Source organism: Octodon degus, unplaced genomic scaffold (genome assembly GCF_000260255.1).
Source record: "Octodon degus isolate 3935 unplaced genomic scaffold, OctDeg1.0 scaffold00072, whole genome shotgun sequence".
Classification (NCBI taxonomy): domain Eukaryota; kingdom Metazoa; phylum Chordata; class Mammalia; order Rodentia; family Octodontidae; genus Octodon; species Octodon degus.
Window position 1 is genome coordinate 10,569,279 of NW_004524648.1, and position 6,942 is coordinate 10,576,220.

Sequence of the window (6,942 nt, forward strand, 5' to 3'; positions counted from 1 at the left end):
TGTTATGCTGTGTCCATCAGGGTCACTGTATTGCATCAAATTCTCCTGGGACCATAGTGGCCTTGACATATGGCCATAAAAAAATGGCAGCATGAGGTAGCAGAAAAGTCAAATAACCTTGGCTTTATCCTCAGAGTGGCTCTTGCTCCCTCTGTTATTTCATGCCTTGATTACCCCACTCATAAGATGAAGACACTGACCAGTGACCCTTAAGATCCTTTATTCTGAAAGTACTATCTTTTAGAAAATATCACCATCTCCACCTACTGAAGCACTGAATGCTATTAGAATGTACTACACTCACATTCCAAGACCAAAAGGGGCCAAGGTAACTGGTATAAAAACTCTATCTCAGACTCAGCATTTCTGAAGGCCTCAGACAGAATCAAGGACCCCAGAAAGCTTATAGTGGCTACCACATAGCAGTACACATTCAGAGTATTACTGGCTCTCACTCCAGGCAGAACACAACTCTCTGTCTCTTCTATAGCCTAGTAGGCTTTGGTCCTAAACATCACCTGGAAATAGGTGCACCCGCATATTAAAAAGGGACATGTCATCCATGGAATGGCCACAGAACAACTCACTAGGATCAACAGACCCTCTGGTACCATACAAATGTGGAAGTGGACATTGAGGAATGGGAAGGAAGAGAAACGAACCCTCCATTTGTGAAGGACTGAACAGAATTTGCTTACAATCCTTTTGCCAAACTTCCTCTTTTGCCTTTCAAGGAATCCTGGACCCAGTTGCACATCTTAGCCAACAATAGCTTTCTCTATTCCAAAAAGATGAAATTGTGGGTGCAAAACATTAGAAGTGTTTAAATCTTCTCATGCTAAAGATGTTACCAACTGGCCTCTGCCAGATGCAAACTCCTACATGCACATCCTCGTGTAGAATATCCTGGAGAGTATAGAAACCATATCAGATAGTGAGAATTTATATCGTTCTATTAGTGACATCCCAGGTCTCAGCCTATCCCATTATTATCTCTGGAACTAGGATAACCCAAAAAGGCATGAAAGGTTGGCTCTTATACCCTAGCATGAACTTTCATGGCTGCAGAATTTTCTTAGGGCAGGACAGGACTCTTAGCGAAGCAGATCTCTTTTAATGACGGAGTCCAGGGTCCCTGAAGGACACTTGGCTTAGCAGTGTTGGCAGTCAACACTTGTAGCAGCTGGAGAAAGAGCTCTTAGCTCTGGGAGGGGAAACTCTGGGCAGCATGCCGCAGACTCTACAACTACCTCCCCACATACTGCTTTAATCACTTTGCTTACAAAATAAGTTCCAGAAAACAGCCTCAAGGCCTATTTTTCTCAGAAAAGGCACAACAGTAAGGATAGTGGGGTGAAATCCAGCTCCTGTTCCAGCTGCTGCAGCTGGTTTTGGGGTCAGGAGCAATGCCTTTCACTGTCTTCTTCAATGCACATTCTATATCTCTCTCATTCTAGCCAACAGATCATCTAGTCTAGGTGGTCTGTCTTCAGGATTGACTTAGACCCTTCTCACATTTGAGCCCCTGATCACCATGCTCTTCTAAAGATCAGGCTGGAGCTGCTGCTCTTGTCCATATTCTGCCAAAAGTGAGAAAGAGAGGGTTGGGGAAACAGCACCACAGCCTAAGCAGCTGCCTGGCAAGCACAAAGACCCAGGTTTGACCTCTGGCACTGCATGTTGTGTTGCCTCAGAACTCCAGAAACACCATCTGGGCCACTGAAACCAGGCATGGTGGTGTATGCCTGCTGAAACAAGAGGACCACTATGAGTCCGAGCTGTAGCGAGACCTTGTACCAAATAAATAAATAAATAATTTTAAAAAATTTTAAAGTGAAAGAAAAAAGTGTCAACAGACAGGTAAATAGGTCACCTATGTGCCAAACATGCTTACTGTATAAAAAAAGACCCACCTCCTCTTGATGACCAGGGCCTGGGACCCCTACCCAAGTGGTTACTCCTTCCCTTTGCCTATAGCTTTCTTGGCTTGCAAATCTCAAGAGAGAGAGTGCTTCCATAGCTTGAGGTTGAACAAGACTCTCTGGAAGCCAAGGTAGAAGCATTCTTCCTCTAGAAACCAAGACGCCTAAACTCACCCAATCTTGATTTGCAGAAAGAGGAAACACACATTTCCCCAAGTGTTACTAGAACTGATAGTAAGTAAAGACAATCTTATTTCTATCTTGGATGCCTAGATTCAAGAATTTCATCCACTGGGGATACAGCATCGTCTATTGGTTGATTTAGGGTGTAGAATGGTGTTTCATCCCTGAAGCACATTCTTTCCAAAGTAGTACCTCTACTATGCCTTGAGCAGGTCAATCATTAGTCCATCAGGCCAGAAGCATCTAGAAAAAATAGGTACATGATAGGGTCAGTGGATCCCATCAGCATATACTGAGTGATGCACGTAATTTTTGGTCATGGCTTTATTAGTCTGTAATAATGTTACATGGGAAGTCGTGTGAACAGACAAACACTATGTAATGATTGAGACATTGTGTCAACTTGAGAAGTTTAGAAGTTTAAGTGACTCAGCAGAGAGCCAGGGTCCTTACTTTGTAAACATGCTCATCCTGTGCAAAAGGAAGACCTGGAAATTGTGTGAGTGCTACATCAACCCTTGAGGGTGAAATAAAAGAGGCTTATTCTCACCTTTTGCTCCTGCTTATTGCTGTTCTGATACTTTGAAGAGTTTCCCCATGCCATGCCACCCTGCCTTGGGGCTAGTTAATGATGGGCTGAAACCTCTACAAAGCATGAGTTCAATAAACCTTTCCTTTCTTAATTCTGAATGTTGGGTATTTTGTTCCAGCAATGAGAAAAAAGTAACCAAGATACTCTATAAGCTCTCAGATCATAGTTCTAGCTAAATTATTGGTTACAGAAATGGCAAACTCAGAGGTAGAAGCTGTCTATTCAAGTTAAGATGAGACATGGCCATTTTTAGGACAAAACTAGTACAAAGTAGTGATACATACTGTCCACTAAATAGCTGGTTGGTCTCCTTGAGAGATAAGGCCATTAAGCAGCTTAACATCGACCTTTGTTACTATAAAACTGACAGGAGACTACATCAATCTTGGTGAGTAGCAACTCTTGCCATAAAACAAGCCTCTGTAACCATGACCACTTTGTTCATTCTCCCTTTATTCCAGAATTGTAAGAGCTGATACAAGAAGCTGGTCAATATTAACTGTCTAAATAATTCTACCCAATTAGTCATTCACTGCCTCATTTGGCCTGATTCCCCAGTGGACATCAACACCACATCTTCATGTGCTATTCCATATCCCAAAGTCTCCTCATGTCTCTCACTCAGACTCTCTCCTCCAAATGTTTTGTCTCTCTTTTTTGAGGCCTCCTCGCTAGCAGACTAGGTGTTTCACAGTTATTTGTAGTCCACATGCACAGTGACATGCTCCATAATGACAATTCATTCAACTACAGACCTCATGTGTGTTGATGAACCCATGAGATTTACAGAGCTGACAAATCCCTCTTGCCTCAGTGTGTCCTACTTCCTGGCATTCAGTCTCTTCCTGGTGAAAATGCGATGATCATTGTGGGAGTGATACCAGTGGATCTGGAATCTTACATCAACTTAGTTGATAAAGCAACAGAACTTAAGAGGATTGAGCCTTATTTTGAAAGAAATTCTGTTGTGGGAAAAAAAAAGTTAATAAATATCATTAAATATCATGCTATACAGAAATCTCTCATGAGAGGAAGACTCAATCCATGCTGCAAATTTCACCAAAGTGTCTTTTTAGAAAATTGCTACAACCACCCCAGTCTTTGGCAACAACCAATCAGCAGCCATCACTCCCCTGGCAAAACCCTCCATTGGTGAAAAGATTAGGACTAGCTAAAGACTAATAATTGTTAGCACTTTTTACCAATAAAGTATTATTATAAAGTTCCTACATGATTTTAGGCACAATTCTATTGTACCCTTAGTAAGCCACAGCATAATGTAATCATAACTTTCATGTGTTCTGAGAAACCAAGTCAATCACATGAAACACGTACTGTATTGCAGTGGTTGGGAGCCAGACCTGCAATACCTGAGATATATCTGGATATACAGCATCTAATTCTTGACAATAATAATAAACTACATCCTACTGATTTCTGCATTTATTATGCTATACTTTTTATCATTTTAGAATGTAGTCCTACTTACATAGAAAACACTTACTTTAAAACAGTGACACCAGGGCTAGGGAGATAACTCAGAAGTCTAAGTGCCTGCTGAGCAAGCACAAGGTCCCAAGTTCTATTCCTGGTACTGTATGCTGTGCTGGCCCTAAAACTGTGCATGGTAGTTCACGCCTATAATCCCAGTGCGGGTGAGGCTGAGACAGGAGTATCATTATGGGTCTGAACTGTGTAGCGAGACCCTGTATCAAATCAATAAATAAATATTAAAAAAGAAAAACAGTGACCCCAGCAGTAGCCTCATACATCTCATGTTTACTGCATTTCTTGACTGTATTATTTGTTGTCTGGTTCATTATGAACTCTAAGCATGCAAAATCTATTGCTACTGGTGATAATAAGAGGACACAATAAGGAATTGGTCTGGAAACAAAATCAAAAGTGATTAAGGAACACAAGAGTGGAAAATCAGAGATGATTATTGCTCCACCAGTCAGGCATGTTCCATTCCACCATGGCTATAATCTTGAAGATCAAGAACAAAGTGACAAGAGCTGTTGAAGGATCTATTTTGTTAAAGGCAACAAGACTAACATAAAAGTGAGAACAGCCTATGTCTGGTGCAGAAAAATTGTAAGGACCTGGCATGGGGATCAAACTGAAACATATCCCTCTTTGCACAGAGATGATCTCAGACAAAGCCAAAAGTTTGTAGTGTGGAAGATTGGTTACCCCACTCAGTGGTATAGAGCACTGTTATGGTTTGTGTCTGGTTGTCCCCCCAAAACCTCATGCAATCATGGGACAGACTTCTAGAGTTTGTGATTAGCTTATGATCCACTAGGATTATGGGTGTGAGTGCTGCTAGGTTTATGGGTCTGAGTACTGCTGGGATTATGGGTGTGAGTACTACACTTGACCTAGGGCAGGTAGCTTGAATGTGACATAAGGAGACAGACTTACTCTCTGTGGCCGTTATTGCTGTTACTCATCCCATTTGCTCTTCCTCTCTTCTCTTTGCCATTGCCATTAAAGGTTGCCCTCTGCCATGTGCCACTCTGCCTTGGAGTAGGCTGAGTATGGACTGAAACCTGCACAAACTGAGCTAAATAAACCTTTCCCTCCTTAATTTGAGGTGTCGGGTATTTTGTTCCAGCAACAAGAGTAACCAAGACAAGCACTTGGCTGGAAATCACAAAGTTCTGGGTTTTATCTCTAGCACTGCAAAGCATAACAGAAAATAAAGCTTGGCAAAGTTGAAAGAAAAGTCTGGATCCAAACAGTGTTGATTTTATTGCTAGCTTGAGGTGGTTCAAGCAATCCAAGAGTCATCACCTACTATACAATGTGAGTGCTCAGTGTACCAGTCGCATTGGGAAGGTACCTGAAGGATTTTTGGACACTTTCCATAAGCTGACTAGGGAGAAAAAAATACTCAGCAAAGTAAATCTATGGAAAACAAATATGGCTGAACTCTAGGCTATACTGTGCAAATTCAGTACCATCTATGTTTGTGTTAGTGAGCTATGATAATGGTACATTTCTCAGAACATTATCTCTAGGTACAAATGATAGACACAAAGCTGCATTCCAACCTAAGGCTCTTTCTATAAAAGCAGACAACTGGGGAAACTGCCCAAATTCTATTTACTGGGAAGAGTTCCCCTTACTTGTCTTTCACAGATGCCATTGATTTTGGCAACAGAACAATTGCCACCAGTTTGACTTGCACTCCCATGGAGCTGAACTACTTGGGAACCCAGCCTAGCCTTTTTCTTCCTCTATCACTTGGCATAAGTGAGCCATGGCATGAACAGAGCAAGTGACACTATTCTGTGACTGGCCAGGGGCCTAAGTCACCAGCTTACACTTCCCATGTCTTGCAAGTCACTGATCCCAGTGGCCTGCTTCATCTGGAACCACCTGGTACTATGACTTGGTAGGTTTACCAGATTCACTCATGATAGGTAGTTCTGGCTGTACTTATGTGTTTATCTGCTTCCAGCCCTCTGTCTCAGCAACAGTTCAGCAATACACTGGGAATGTTTTTATAAAAGACGTCTATGCTCTTCCAAAGTCTAGCATTGCTCCATGTCTCGGTTACTCTTCTCTTGTTACTGAGACAAAATACCCAACACTCAGAATGAAAGAAGGAAAGGTTCATTTAGCTCACAGTCAGTGGAGATTTCAGTCTACTCAGCTGGCTCCAAGACAGAGTGACATGTGGCAGAGAGCAGCCATTCATGGTGGTGACAAAGAGCAGAGAGAAAGAGCAAATTGGAGTAATGGCAGCAACAATGGCTACAAAGAGAAAGTCTGTCCCCCTTAAGATGCATTCAGGCTATCTGCTCCAGGTGAGCACTCACACCCATAATCCCAGCACTGGATCATAAATTAATCACAAACTCTAGAAGTCTGCCCCATAACTGCATGAGGCTTTAGGGAGACAACTAGACACAAACCATAACACGTCACAACCCCAGGTTGTTCTACTGAACCGGAGACTCCATGGAGCACAGGGCCATTCCTGCCACCACAGCTAATGCTAACACAGTAGCTCGACCCAGTGGTATGATTCAAGCTGCCCGCTCACCACAGCTGGCCTTGTCTCAGCACTCATCCTTGCTACCCACCCGGTCCCTAGAGGTAGCCTTTTGTGTGTGCAGGTGAAAGTAATCCTCACAAGTACAAAGCTGTTTACCAGGCACTTGCCTCTTATTTAGTGTCAGAAAGAATAAGAGGCAATAGTCTTTTACTTAAAGGGGGATGTCCCATCATGTC